The 15,414-nt window shown below is 46.4% G+C and overlaps 1 protein-coding gene across 1 annotated transcript in view; it reads right to left on the reverse strand.

The window, feature by feature from the left end:
* LOC145339065 (integrin alpha-M-like) overlaps positions 1–14,563 on the reverse strand; it is a gene marked incomplete at its 3' end in the record, with an annotated part of 165,647 nt that extends 151,084 nt beyond the window's left edge. The window contains exon 1 of the mRNA XM_080183486.1: positions 14,469–14,563. The remainder of the gene's footprint in view (positions 1–14,468) is intronic.
* Between the last annotated feature and the right edge of the window lie 851 nt (positions 14,564–15,414).

The following is a 15,414-nucleotide window of genomic DNA, read 5'->3' on the forward strand; positions in this document are numbered from 1 at the left end:
TCTTGGTGCTCAGCAGAAATTTATTCCGATGGTTAAAAAGGATCGTAGGAGGAGAGATAATCAGCCGTGGATAACGAAGGAGGTAAAGGAGAGTATTAAACTAAAAGCGGATGCGTTTAGAGTAGCTAAGAGTAGTGGGTGAGAAGAGGATTGGGAGACGTTTAAATATCAACAAAGAAGACAAAGAAGTTGATAAAGAAGGGTAGGATAAACTATGAAGCTGGGCTAGTGCTAAATATAAAAAAGGATAGTAAGAGTTTTTATAAATATATAAAAAGGAAAAGGCTGACTAGGGTGAATGTTGGACCCTTAGAGGATGAGGGGGGGGCTTAGTGGTAGGGGATGGGGAAATGGCTGAGGTCTTGAATAACTTTTTTGTTTCGGTCTTCACGGAGGAGGACGTGAATAGTTTGCCTGGTGTTAGCGATGGCAAGATGGTAGGAGTGGAGAGCCTGAATGACATTATTGTTGCTAGAGAGGCAGTGCTCGACAGACTGGAGGGACTGATTGTGGACAAGTCCCCAGGGCCAGATGGAATGCCTCCAAGGGTTCTGAAAGAAATGGCGGAGGTGATAGTGGATGCCTTGATGATTATTTTCCAAACCTCGCTGGATTCCGGGGAAGTGCCGGAAGATTGGAAAACGGCTAATGTTACGCCGTTGTTTAAGAAGGGTAGCAGGCAAAAGGCAGGGAATTATAGGCCGGTTAGTTTAACGTCTGTTGTAGGCAAAATGCTAGAATCCGTGATCAAGGAGAAAATAGCGAGGCATCTTGAGGAGAATTGTTTGATAGAGCAGACGCAGCATGGTTTCATTAAGGGGAAGTCGTGTCTGACGAATTTATTGGAGTTCTATGAGGATGTGTCGAGAGCGGTGGACAGAGGAGAGCCGGTAGATGTGGTGTTTCTTGATTTTCAGAAGGCATTTGATAAGGTGATGCACAAGAGGTTGTTACAGAAGGTTAGGGGGCATGGAGTTAGGGGTAGGGTGTTAGCGTGGATAGGGGATTGGCTGTCAAATAGGAGGCAGAGACTGGGGGTCAATGGGTGCTATTCGGATTGGCGGTTGGTGACGAGTGGAGTGCCCCAGGGATCGGTGCTGGGGCCTCAGCTATTTACCATTTATATAGATGATCTGGAGGAGGGAACCGAGTGTATGGTGTCGAAATTTGCTGATGACACCAAGATTGGTGGGACAGCAAATTGTGCAGAGGGTGTGGAAAGTCTGCAGAGGGATCTAGATAGGCTGGGCAAATGGGCCAGGAACTGGCAAATGGAATTTAATGTTGGCAAGTGTGAAGTTGTCCACTTTGGTAGGAAGGACTATTACTTACATGGCAAAAAACTGCAGCATGCAACCATGCAGAGGGACCTCGGGGTCCTTGTGCATGAGTCGCAAAAACCCAGCCTGCAGGTGCAGCAGGTGGTCAGGAAGGCTAATGGGATGCTGGCCTTCATAGCGAGGGGGATTGAATATAAAAGTAGGGAGGTCTTGCTGCAACTGTACAGGGCACTGGTGAGGCTGCAGCTGGAGTACTGTGTGCAGTTTTGGTCGCCGCACTTACGCAAGGATATCTTGGCCTTGGAGGGAGTGCAGAGGAGGTTTACTAGGCTGATACCAGAGTTGAGGGGGTTGAACTATGAGGAGAGGCTGAATAAACTAGGCTTGTACTCGTTAGGGTTCAGAAGAATGAGGGGGGATCTCATTGAGACATATAAGATGATGAATGGGATGGATAGGATAGAGGTGGAGAGGCTCTTCCCGCTCAGAAAGGACAGTAGGACTAGAGGGCACAGCCTCAAGATAAAGGGGGGCGGTTTAGAACGGAGTTGAGGAGGAACTTCTTCACTCAAAGGGTGGTGAATCTCTGGAATTCTCTGCCCGTTGAAGTGGTGGAGGCTGCCTCGCTAAATATATTTAAGACGTGGGTAGATAGGTTTTTGATAGGCAAGGCGATTAAGGGTCATGGGGAGAGGGCAGGAATGTGGAACTGAGCCACGACAGATCAGCCATGATCTTATTGAATGGCGGGGCAGGCTCGAAGGGCTGGATGGCCTACTCCTGCTCCTATTTCTTATGTTCTTATGTTCTTTTGTTCTTAAGTTGCACCGATCAGATCCATACCTACCAAGCCATAGAACTATCTATAACCCCCAATCCCATTAGATCCCATATAGTCATCCAGAAGTCTTTTAAAAGACCCCAGCGAGTTCGCCTCCACCACCACCGATGGCAGCCGATTCCACTCACTCACCACCCTCTCAGGGAAAAACTTACCCCGAACAATTAAGGAGAATCCCAAGGCGTTCTACAAATATGTGAAGAATAAAAGGATGAAAAGAGAAGGGAAAGGACCTATAAAAGGTGAAGGGGGAAAAGTCTGCGTGGAACCGGAAGAAATGGCAGAGGTGCTTAATGAGTACTTTGCCTCGGTATTCACAGTGGAAAGTGATCGGGGAGGTTGTACTACAGGTTTGCGGCAGACTGAAAAGATTGAGTATGTGGATGTTAAGAAAGAGGATGTAGTGGAACTTTTAAATTCTATCAAGATAGACAAGTCGCCGGGACCGGATGGGACGTACCCCAGGTTACTGTGGGAGGTGAGGGAAGTGATTGCAAAGCCTCTGGCGATGATCTTTGCATTGTCAATGGAGACGGGAGAGGTTCCAGAGGATTGGAGGATTGCGGATGTGGTTCCTATTTTCAAGAAAGGGAACAGGGATAGCCCGGGAAATTACCAACCGGTGAATCTGACCTCAGTGGTTGGTAAGTTGATGGAGAGGATTCTGAGGGACAAGATTTATGAACATTTAGAGAAGTTTAGAATGATCAGAAATAGTCAGCATGGCTTTGTCAAGGGCAGGTCGTGCCTTACGAGCCTAGTTGAGTTCTTTGAAAATGTGACTGAACACATTGACGAAGGAAGAGCGGTAGACATGGTTTACATGGACTTCAGCAAGGCGTTTGATAAGGTCCCCCATGCAAGACTTCTTGAGAAGGTGGGAGGGCATGGGATCCAAGGGGCTTTGGCCTTGTGGATCCAGAACTGGCTTGCCTGAAGAAGGCAGAGAGTGGTTGTGGATGGGTCTTTTTCTGCATAGAGGTCGGTCACCAGTGGAGTGCCCCAGGGATCTGTTCTAGGACCCTTGCTGTTTGTCATTTTCATAAATGACCTGGACGAATTAGTAAGTTTGCCGACGATACGAAGATTGGTGGTGTTGTGGACAGTCTGGAGGGATGTCAGAAAGGATGCAAGACTGGGCGGAGAAGTGGCAGATGGACTTCAATGCGGATAAATGTGTAGTGGTCCATTTTGGCAGGACCAATGGGATGAAGGAGTAGAATATTTGAACGGAGGGGAGTACGGTAGGATGAGAGAAGAATTGGCGAATGTTGACTAAGGGAGCGCGTTGGAACGTAGGTCTGCTGAGGAACAGTGGAGGATCTTTAAGGAGATCTTTCTTGGTGCTCAGCAGAAATTTATTCCGATGGTTAAAAAGGACCGTAGGAAGAGAGGTCATAAGCCGTGGATAACGAAGGAGGTGAAGGAAAGTGTTAAATTAAAAGCGGAGGCGTTTAGAGTAGCTAAGAGTAGTGGGCGAGAAGAGGATTGGGAGAGGTTTAAATGTCAGCAAAGATTGACAAAGAAGTTGATAAAGAAAGGCAGGAGAAACTATGAAGCTGGGCTAGCGCTTAATATAAAAAAAAAGCAAGAGTTTTTATAAATATATGAACAGGAAGAGGCTGACTAGGGTGAATGTTGGACCCTTAGAGGATGAGATGGGGGACTTAGTGGTAGGGGATGGGGAAATGGCTAAGGTCTTGAATAACTTTTTTGTTTCGGTCTTCACGGAGGAAGACGTGAATAATTTGTCGGGTGTTAGCAATGGAAAGGTGGTAGGACTGGAGGGTCTCAATGACATTATTGTTACTAGAGAGGCGGTGCTCGACAGACTGGAGGGACTGATTGTGGACAAGTCCCCAGGACCGGATGGAATGCATCCAAGGGTTCTGAAAGAAATGGCAGAGGTGATAGTGGATGCCTTGGTGGTTATTTTCCAAACCTCGCTGGATTCCGGGGAAGTGCCGGAAGATTGGAAAACAGTTAATGTTACGCCGTTGTTTTAGAAGGGTGGCAGGCAAAAGGCAGGGAATTATAGGCCGGTTAGTTTAACGTCTGTTGTAAGTAAAATGTTAGAATCTGTCATCAAGGAGGAAATAGCGAGGCATCTTGAGGGGAATTGCTTGATAGAGCAGACGCAGCACGGTTTCATTAAGGGGAAGTCGTGTCTGACAAATTTATTGGAGTTCTATGAGGATGTGTCGAGGGCGGTGGATAGAGGAGAGCCGGTGGATGTGGTCTTTCTTGATTTTCAGAAGGCGTTTGACAAGGTACCTCACAAGAGGTTATTGAAGAAGGTAAGGGGGCATGGAGTTGGGGGATAGGGTGTTAGCATGGATAGAGGATTGGTTGTCAAATAGGAGGCAGAGACTGGGGGTCAATGGGTGCTATTCGGATTGGCGGTTGGTGACTAGTGGAGTGCCCCAGGGGTCGGTGCTGGAGCCTCAGCTATTTACCATTTATATAGATGATCTGGAGGAGGGAACCGAGCGCATGGTGTCGAAATTTGCTGATGACACCAAGATTGGTGGAACGGCAAATTGCATGGAGGGTGTGGAGAGTCTGCAGAAGGATCTAGATAGGCTGGTCGAATGGGCCAGGAACTGGCAAATGGAATTTAATGTTGGCAAGTGCGAGGTGGTCCACTTTGGTAGGAATAATGGTAGGAAGGACTATTACTTACATGGCAAAAAACTGCAGCAGGCGACAGTGCAGAGGGACCTCGGGGTCCTTGTGCATGAGTCGCAAAAACCCAGCCTGCAGGTGCAGCAGGTGGTCAGGAAGGCTAATGGGATGTTGGCCTTCATAGTGAGGGGGATTGAATATAAAAGTAGGGAGGTCTTGCTGCAGCTGTATAGGGCATTGGTGAGGCCGCAGCTGGAGTACTGTGTGCAGTTTTGGTCGCCGCACCTACGCAAGGATATTTTGGCCTTGGAGGGAGTGCAGAGGAGGTTTACTAGGCTGATACCGGAGTTGAGGGGGTTGAGCTATGAGGAGAGACTGAATAAACTAGGCTTGTACTCGTTAGGGTTTAGAAGAATGAGGGGAGATCTCATTGAGACATATAAGATGATGAATGGGATGGATAGGATAGAGGTGGAGAGACTCTTCCCACTCAGAAAGGACAGTAGGACTAGGGGGCACAGCCTCAAAATAAAGGGGGGGCAGTTTAGAACGGAGTTGAGGAGGAACTCCTTCACTCAAAGGGTGGTGAATCTCTGGAATTCTCTGCCCGTTGAAGTGGTGGAGGCTGCCTCGCTAAATGTTTTTAAGACGCGGGTTGATGGGTTTTTGATAAGAGAGGGGATTAAGGGTTATGGGGAGAGGGCAGGAATGTGGAACTGAGCCACAACAGATCAGCCATGATCTTATTGAATGGCGGGGCAGGCTCGAGGGGCCAGATGGCCTACTCCTGCTCCTATTTCTTATGTTCTTATGTTCATACTGTTAAAGGTTTAGACAGGGTGGAGTTGCCACCCCGTCCCTACAATTCTGCAACTCACAGTCAGTTTGACATAATCCAATCAAATGACATACTTTTATGTATTGATCCAATACAAAAAATACTGAACCACCCTGATTGGCACAGTGGCACAGTGGGTTTGCACTGCTGCCTCACAGTACTAGGGACCCACAGCTTGGGTCACTGTCTGTGTGGAGTTTTTACATGTGGGGAGGTAGGTTTAATTCTTAGTTTCTTTTTCTGTGTTCTTTGAAGGAAAGGGGAATTATGAGTGTGAGGCCAATTTGTTGTTCTCAGTGTTAGATGTGGGAAGTCCTGGAGTGTCCCGGCCTCCCGGACGTCCATATCTGTGCCGGGTGCGTCGAGCTGCAGTTCCTAAGGGACCGAGTTAGGGAACTGGAGCTTCAGCTCGAGGACTTTCACCTTGTCAGGGAGAATGAGGCGGTGATAGATAAGAATTACAGGCAGGTGGTCACACTGGGGCCACGGGAGGCAGGCAAGTGGATCACAGTTAGGAAGGGAAAGGTCAGGTGCTAGAGAGCACCCCGGTGGATGTGCCCCTTCACAGTAAGTAGGCTTGTTAGAGTACTGTTGGGGGGGACAGCCCACCCGGTGGAAGCAGCAGTGGCCATGTCTCCGGCGCAGAGTCTGGCCCTGTAGCTCAGAAGGGTAAGGAAAGGAGGAGGAAAGCAGTATTAATCGGGGACTCTACAGTGAGGGGGTCGGACAGGTGATTTTGTGGAGGCAACCGGGAAACTCAGATGGTAGTTTGCCTCCCTGTGTCGGGATCCGGGATGTTTCTGGTCACGTCCAAGAAATCCTGAAGTGGGAGGAGGAGAGCCAGAGGTCGTGGTACATATTGGTACCACTGACATACGTAGGAAAAGGGAGGGTCATGAAAAGAGAATATCGGGAGTTAGGTAGAGAGTTGAGAAGGAGGAACGCAAAGGTAGTAATCTCAGGATCGCTGCCTGTGCCATGAGACAGTGAGAGTAGGAATGGAATGAGGTGGAAGATAAATGTGTGGCTGAGGGATTGGAGCAGGGGACAGGGAATCAGGTTTCTGGATCATTGGGACCTCTTTAGGGGCAGATAAGAGCATAAGAACATAAGAACATAAGATGTGACCTGTACAAAAAGGACGGGCTGTACTTGAATCCCAGGGAGACCAATATCTTGGCAGGGAGGTTTGCTAAGGCTACTGGGGAGAGTTTAAATTAGAAAGGTTCGGGGGGTGGGAATCAAAATGAAATGGCTGGGAGAGAGGAGGTCAGCTCACAAATAGAGAGAGATTGTCGACAATGTGAGAGGAAGGATAGGTGGGTGATGGAAAGGGGAGTGCTGAGGCCGAAGGGTTGAGATGTCTCTATTTTAACGCAAGGAGTGTTGTGAACAAAGCGGATGAGCTTAAGAGCGTGGATCGCTGCTTGGAAACGTGATGTGGTGGCCATTACAGAGACTTGGATGACTCAGGGACAGGACTGGATACTTCAAGTGCCGGGTTTCAGATGTTTCAGAAGGGACAGGGAGGGAGGCAAAAGAGGTGGGGGAGTGGCACTGTTGATCAGAGATAATGTCACAGCTGCAGAAAAGATGGACACCATGGAGGAATTGTCTACGGAGTCTCTGTGGGTGGAGTTTAGGAACAGGAAAGGGTCAATAACATTACTGGGTGTTTTCTATAGGCCGCCCAATAGTAACAGGGATGTTGAGGAGCAGAGAGGGAAACAGATCCTGGAAAGGTGTAATAATAACAGAGTTGTTGTGATGGGAGATTTTAATTTCCCAAATATCGATTGGAATCTCCCTAGGGTAAGGGGTTTAGATGGGGAGAGTTTGTTAGGTATGTTCAGGAGAGTTTCCTGACACAGTATGTGGATAAGCCGACAAGAGGAGAGACTATACTTGATTTGGTATTGGGTAATGAACCTGGACAGGTGTCGGATCTCTCAGTGGGAGAGCATTTTGGGGATAGTGATCATAATTCCTTACACTAGCATTGAAGAGAGATAGGATCAGACTAGCTCGGAAAGTGTTTATCTGGAGTAAGGGGAATTATGAAGCCATCAGACAGGAGATTAGAGGATTGGAAGGAGGTTTTCTCAGGAAATGTACAGAAGTAATGTGGCAGATTTTCAAGGAATGTTTGTCTGGAGTTCTGCACAACAACATTCCAATGAGACAGGGAAGTTCTGGTAGGTTACAGGAACTGTGGTGAACGAAAGTTGTAATGAATCTGGTCAAGAAGAAAAGAAAAGCTTACAAAAGATTCAAGGAGCAAGGTAATGTTAGGGAGTATACGACTTGTAGGAAGGAACTTAGGAGAGCCAGTAGGGGTCATGAGAAGGCCTTGGCAGGTAAGATTAAGGAAACCCCAAGGCATTCTACAAGTATATGAAGAGGAAAAGGATGAGATGTGAAGTAATAGGACTTATCAAATGTGACGGTGGGAAAGTTTGGATAGAACCGATAGGAATAGCAGAGGTACTCAATGAATACTTTACTTCAGTATTCCCAGTGGAAAAGGATCTTGGTGATTGTAGTGCGAGCTTGCAGCGGACTGAAAAGCTTGAGTATGTTGACATTAAGAGAGAGGATGTGTTGAAGCTTTTGAAAAGCATCAAGTTAGATAATTCGCCAGGACCAGTTGTGATGTACCCCAGGTTACTGTGGGAGGTGAGGGAAGAGATTGCAGAGCCTCTGGTGATGATCTTTGTGTCATCAACGGAGACGGGAGAGGTTCCGGAGGATTGGAGGATTGTGGATGTGGTTCCTCTATTCAAGAAAGGGAGTAGAGATAGCCCAGGAAATTATTGACCGCTGAGTCTAACCTCAGTGATTGGTAAGTTGACGGAGAAGATCCTGAGAGGCAGGATTTATGCACATTTGGAGAAGTGTAGTATGAACAAAAATAGTCAGCACGGCTTTGTCACTGGCAGATCATGTCTTACGAGCCTGGTTGAGTTTTTTTGAAGATGTGACTAAACACATTGACGAAGGAACAGCGGTAGACGTGGTTTATATGGACTTCAGCAAGGCGTTCATAGAACTTAGAACACTACAGCACAAACATGCCCTTCGGCCCACAAGTTGCGCCGATCATATCCATACCTACCAGGCCTACCTATAACTCAATCCCATTAAATCCCATGTACTCATCCAGAAGTCTCTTAAAAGACCCCAGCAAGTTCGCCTCTACCATCACTGACAGCAGCCGATTCCACTCACTCACCACCCTCTGAGTGAAAAACTTACCCCTGACATCTCCTCTGCTCGATAAGGTCCCCCATACAAGGCTTATTGAGAAAGTGAGGGGGCATGGGATCCCAGGGGACATTGCTTTGTGGATCCAGAACTGACTTGCCCACAGAAGGCAAAGAGTGGTTGTAGATGGGTCTTTTTCTGCATGGAAGTCAGTCACTAGTGGAGTGTCCCAAGGATCTGTTCTGGGCCCCTTGCTCTTTGTGATTTTTATAAATTACCTGGATGAGGAAGTGGGGGATGGGCTGGTAAGTTTACCAATGACACAGAGGTTGGGGGTGTTGCGGATAGTTTGGAGGGATGTCAGAAGTTGCAATGAGACATAGAGAGGATGCAAGACTGGGCAAAGAAGTGGCAGATGGACTTCAACCTGAATAAATGTCTAGTGGTCCATTTTGGCAGGTCAAATAGGATGACAGATTATAATATTAAGGGTAAGACTCTTAGCAGTGTGGAAGATCAGAAGGATCTTGGGGTCCAGGTTCATAGGACGCTCAAAGCAGCTTTGCAGGTGGTTAAGAAGGCGGTTAAGATGTGTTTAAGAAGGCTTATGGTGTACTGGCCTTCATCAATCTAGGAACTGAGTTTAGGAGTCAGGAGATAATGCTGCAGCTGTATAAGACCCTGGTCAGACCCCACTTGGAGTACTGTGCTCAGTTCTGGTCGCCTCATTACAGAAAGGACGTGGAAGCCATTGAAAGGGTGCAGAGGAGATTTACAAGGATGTTGCCTGGATTGGGAGGCATGCCTTATGAGGATAGGTTGAGAGAGCTCGATCTTTTCTCCTTAGAGAGACGAAGGATGAGAGGTGACCTGATAGAGGTGTATAAGATGTTGAGAGGTATTGATCGAGTGGATTCTCAGAGGCCTTTTCCCCACGGCTGAAATGGCTGCCACAAGAGGACACAGGTTTAGGGTGCTGGGGAGTAGGTACAGAGGAGATATCGGGTAAGTTTTTCACTCAGAGGGTAGTGGGTGCATGGAATCGGCTGCCGGCAGTGGTGGTGGAGGAGGATTCGATAGGGTCTTTTAAGTTACTTTTGGATGAGTACATGGAACTTAGTAAGATAGAGGGTTATAGGTCAGCCTAGTAGGTAGGGATATGTTCAGTGCAACTTGTGGGGTGATGGGCCTGTATGTGCTGTAGTTTTCCTATGTTCTGTGTTCTATGTCAAGGTACCAACTAGAGAGGATGCAATATTAGATCTCCTATTAGGAAATGAGTTAGGGCAAGTGACGGAAGTGTGTGTAGAGGAACACTTTGGTTCCAGTGATCATAATGCCATTAGTTGCAACTTGATCATGGATAAAGGAAGATCTGGTCCTCAGGTTGAGGTTCTAAACTGGAAAAAGGCCAAATTTGAAGAAATGAGAAAGGATCTAAACAGTGTAGATTGGGACAGGCTGTTCTCTGGCAAGGACGTGATTGGTAAGTGGGAGGCCTTCAAAGCAGAAATTTTGAGAGTGCAGAGTTTGTCTGTTCCTGTCAGAATTAAAGGCAAAGTGAATAAGAATAAGGAACCAAGGTTCTCGAGGTTCAACTCTGATAAAGAAGAGAGAGATATATGACATGTATCGGCAACAGGGAGCAAATAAGATGCTTGAGGAGTATAAAAAGTGCAAGAAACTACTTAAGAAGAAAATCAGGAAGGCTAAAAGAAGACTGCTTTGGCAGTTAAGGTGAAGGATAATTCTATGAGCTTCTACAGGTATATTAAGAGCAAAAGGATAGTAAGGAATAGAATTGGTCCTCTTGAAGATCAGGGTTGTCAGCTTTGTATGGAACCAAAAGACATGGGGGAGATATTAAATAGGTTTTTTGAATCTGTATTTACGAAGGAAATTGGCATGGAGTCTACAGAACAAAAACAAACAAGTAGCGAGGTCATGGAACCTATACAGATTAAAGGGGAGGAGGTGCTTGCTGTCTTGAGACAAATCCCCAGGACCGGACAGGGTATTCCCTCGGACCTTGAATCAGACTAGCGTTGAAATTGCAGGGGCCCTGGAGGATATACTTAAAATGTCGGTATCTACAGCTGAGGTGCTGGACGATTGGAAGATAGCACATGTTGTTCAAAAAAGGCTCAAAAAGTAATCCAGGAAATTATAGGCTGGTAAGTTTGACGTCAGTAGTAGGTAAATTATTGGAAGGAGTACTAAGCGGAAGTGTCTACAAATACTTGGATGGACAGGGACTTATTAGAGAGAATCAACGTGGCTTTTTGCGTGGTAGATCAGTATTAGAATTTTTCGAGGAGGTTACCAGGACAGTGGATGAAGGGAAGGCAGTGGATGTTGTCTACATGGATTTCAGTAAGGCCTCTGACAAGGTCTCAGATGGGAGGTTAGTTAGGAAGGTTCAGTGGCTAAGTATACATGGAGAGGTAGTAATTTGGATTAGACATTGGCTCAATGGAAGAAGCCAGCGAGTGGCAGTGGAGGATTGCTTCTCTGAGGGAGGCCTGTGACTAGTGGTGTGCCACAGGGATCAGTGCTGGGTCCATTGTTGTTTGCCATTTATATCGACGACCTGGATAATAATGTGGTAAATTGGATCAGTAAATTTGCTGATGATATAAAGATTGGAGGAGTAGTGGACAGTGAGGAAGGTTTTCAAAGCTTGCAGACGGATTTGGACCAGTTTGAAAGAGTGTAGAGAAGGTTTACAAGGATGTTGCCGGGACCTGAGAAACTGAGTTATAGAGACAGGTTGAATAGGTTAGGACTTTATTCCCTGGAGCATAGAAGAATGAGGGGAGATTTGATAGAGGTGTATAAAATTATGATGGGTATAGATAGAGTGAATACAAGCAGGCTTTTTCCACTGAAGCTAGTGGAGAAAAAATCTAGAGGGCATGGTTTGAGGGTGAAGGGGGAAAAGTTTAAAGGGAATATTAGGGGGGGCTTCTTCACACAGAGAGTGGTGGGAGTGTGGAATGAGCTGCCAGATAAAGTGGTAAATACGGGCTCACTTTTAACATTTGAGAAAAACTTGGACAGGTTCATGGGTCAGAGGGTGTGGAGGGATATGGTCCAGGTGCAGGTCAGTGGGACGAGGCAAAAAATGGTTTGGCACAACCAAGAAGGGCCAAAAGGCCTGTTTCACTGGATTGGATTGTAGTGTTCTTTGGTACTGTATAAACCAGAATGATTTTCTTTGTCCGTTGAAGTGGTGACTCGACCCAGTGTGCCGAGAACCAAACCCCTGGCTAGCAAGTAAAGACAATCTGTCAGTATCTTGTGTTAATATGTGTTTGTTTACAAATCTTCTAATCTATCAAATCTTGATATTGAAATCAAGATTCAATAGTGAGGCAGTGGGATTAGTTTGGGGACTGATACAGGGCTATGGGGAGAGAGTAGGGCAGTGGGGTTAGTTTGGGGTTGACACAGGGCTAACAGGTGAGAGCAGGGCAGTGGCATTATTTTGAGAATTGATTCAGGGCTATGGGGAGAGAGTGAGACAGTGGGATGAGTTTGAGGATTGATACAGGGCTATTGGGGAGAAAGTGGAGAAATGGGATTAGTTTGAGGATTGACACAATGCTGTGGGGAGGGAGTGGAGCTGTGGGATTAGTTTAGGGATTGATACAGGGCAGTGGGGAGAGTGGGGCAATAGGATTAGTTTGGGGATTGATACAGGACTATGTGGGGGGCAGTATGGGGCAATAGGATTAATTTGGGGATTGATACAAGGCTGTGCAAAGAGAGTGGGACAGTGGGATTAGTTTGGGATTGGTACAGGGCTATTCAGAGAGAGTAGGGCAAAGGGATTAATTTGGACACTGATACAGGGCTATGCAGAGAGCAGGGCAGAGGGATTAGTTTGGGATTGATACAAGACTATGGTGAGAGAGTGGAACTAGCTGCTTTATTTGATTTTGAGATTGGGGAATTGGGATCCATTTGAGTCGTAGAGGTTTACAGCATGGAAACAGGCCCTTTGGCCCAACTTGTCCACACCACCCTTTTTTTTAAAACCCCTAAGCTAATCACAATTCCCCGCATTTGGCCCATATCCCTCTATACCCATCATACCCACGTAACTATCTAAATGCGTTTTAAAAGACAAAATTGTACCCAATTCCACTACTACCTCTGGCAGCTTGTTCCAGACAGTCACCACCCTCTGTGTAAAAGGATCTTTTTGGACACCCCTATGGACACTTTTGTATCTCTCCCCTCTCACCTTAAACCTATGCCCTCTAGTTTTAGACTCCCTTACCTTTGGGAAAAGATATTGATTATCTATCTGTTCTATGCCCCTCATTATTTTATAGACCTCTATAAGATCACTTTTCAGCCTCCTACGCTCCAGAGAAAAAAGTCCCAGTCTATCCAGCCTCTGTTTATAACTCAATCCATCAAGTCCTGGTAGCATCCCCAGTAAGTCCAATCATCTCACGCTCCACCAAGGAATGCCTGCAGATTTTGATGCTTTTTCTATTTTTTCCATAACCATAGAAGCCCCACAGTGCAGAAGGAGGCCATTTGGCCCATTCAGCCCGCACCAACAACAATCCCACCCAGACCCTATCCCCAAAAACCCATGTATTTACCCTGCTAATCCCCCTGACACGAAGGGGCAATTTTGCATGCCAATCAACCAAACCCGCAAATCTTTTGGCTGTGGGAAGAAACTGGTGAACCCAGAGGGAAACCAGACTGATACAGGGAGAAACTGCAAACTCCACACAGACGAGGCCAGAATTTGTGAGCAATAGGTAAAGATGTTGTTAACACATATATTTGTAGAGCATAGAGAAATAGCTTGAAGTCAAATAGATTGGATATTGTTAAGCATATTGATAACCCACTTTATGGAAACAACTGTGAGTTTAGTCACAAACATAGGACATAAGGTTCGATGCTGCTAACACAGCAATACTTAGGGATAATAAAAAGACTGCCTGTAATGCAGAGATAACATCAGAGATGTGATGTGCAGTGAAGCATACACCACATCCTGCAGGAATGTAAGAGGCCCACGTTATAAAAAGCAAACGGTCTGCAAGATGTGTTGTTTATACAACTAAACATAAAAGGGGGAAGGGGTCACTGAGATAGTTGGGACAGCAGTGATTAAGTTGGCAAAGGATTGATTACTACCAATCTGAACTGGACATGTAACAGTATTGGATAAGATGGATGAGTTTGCTAATGCACTCTTGTGATAACAGGAGACATTGTTAGATGGGAGTAGAGGTGATAGGAACTTAAGACACCTTGAGCCAATAGGAAAATGTCAACACATAGATGGGACAGGGACCACCAATTAGGAGAGAACATCACATTGCAAAGCCATCACAATGCTTGTAAAAAAGGTATAAAATGTGCTGCAAATCTATGTCAGGTGTGCCTATTTCGCTAGACACCCGGTCTTGCAAGAACGTCAAATAAAATCTTGCTCCTTCAGAACTTGACTTGACTAAATTGTTTAACTGTGAGCTGTGTTTCTCACAAATTGAACCCAGGTCCCTGGCGCTGTGATGCAACAGTGCTAACTACTGTGCCAATGTGCCTGTGTCAAACACTCATCACTCCACTGAAACATTCCCATCACGTTTAAACATATTAAACACCCATAACACGTTTAAACACCAATTAGTCTCTTACTTACCCCAGCAGAGACACAGAATCAACTCGAGAAACCACTGCATTGCCTGTTCGACAGCTACCATATTAACACTTTCTATGATTTCCTCATTTCAGTGAAATGTACTCATCTGTTAATGAGACATTCTCGATACTCAGGAAATTTCACAATGTACAGTGTCAAATAAAGGCCAATTTTACACACAAACCTGGACTGGACTTGACTGGACTGGACTGGAGCAGAGTAGGGGAGGGGTGGAGCAGAGTAGGGGAGGGGAGGGGTGGAGCAGAGTAGGGGAGGGGAGGGGAGGGGAGGGGTGGAGCAGAGTAGGGGAGGGGAGGGGTGGAGCAGAGTAGGGGAGGGGAGGGGTGGAGCAGAGTAGGGGAGGGGAGGGGTGGAGCAGAGCAGGGGAGGGGAGGAGTGGAGCAGAGTAGGGGAGGGGAGGGCGCACAGAGTGTGAGGGACAGAAAGAGGGACAGAAAGTGAGTGTTAGTATGGTTACGTGTACACACACACACACACACACAAACCTCAATGTGTGAGAAAGAGGGAAAGTGAGAATTACAGTGTTAGTATGGGTACACACACACACAAACTCCAGAATGTGTGAGAAAGAGGGAGAGAAAGAGGAGGACATTGGGTTGCAGGGGTGTAAAATAGACAGTATTACGGTTGATAAAGAGGATGTGCTGGAAATTCTTGAGGGGCTGAAAATAGATAAGTCCCCTGGTCCGGATGGGATCTACCCTAGGATTCTCTGGGAGGCTAGAGAGGTGATTGCAGAGCCTCTGGCTCAGATCTTCAGGTCGTCATTGGTCTCTGGTGTAGTCCCGGAGGATTGGAGGATAGCGAATGTTGTCCCATTGTTTAAGAAGGGGAACAGAGACTTTGCCGGGAATTATAGACCGGTGAGTCTTACTTCTGTTGTGGGCAAGGTTTTAGAAAAAATTATTAGGGATAGGATTTATAG

The sequence above is a fragment of the Carcharhinus amblyrhynchos genome, unplaced genomic scaffold, assembly GCF_965287045.1.
Source record: "Carcharhinus amblyrhynchos unplaced genomic scaffold, sCarAmb.v2.hapA chromosome_305, whole genome shotgun sequence".
Taxonomy (NCBI): Eukaryota; Metazoa; Chordata; class Chondrichthyes; order Carcharhiniformes; family Carcharhinidae; genus Carcharhinus; species Carcharhinus amblyrhynchos.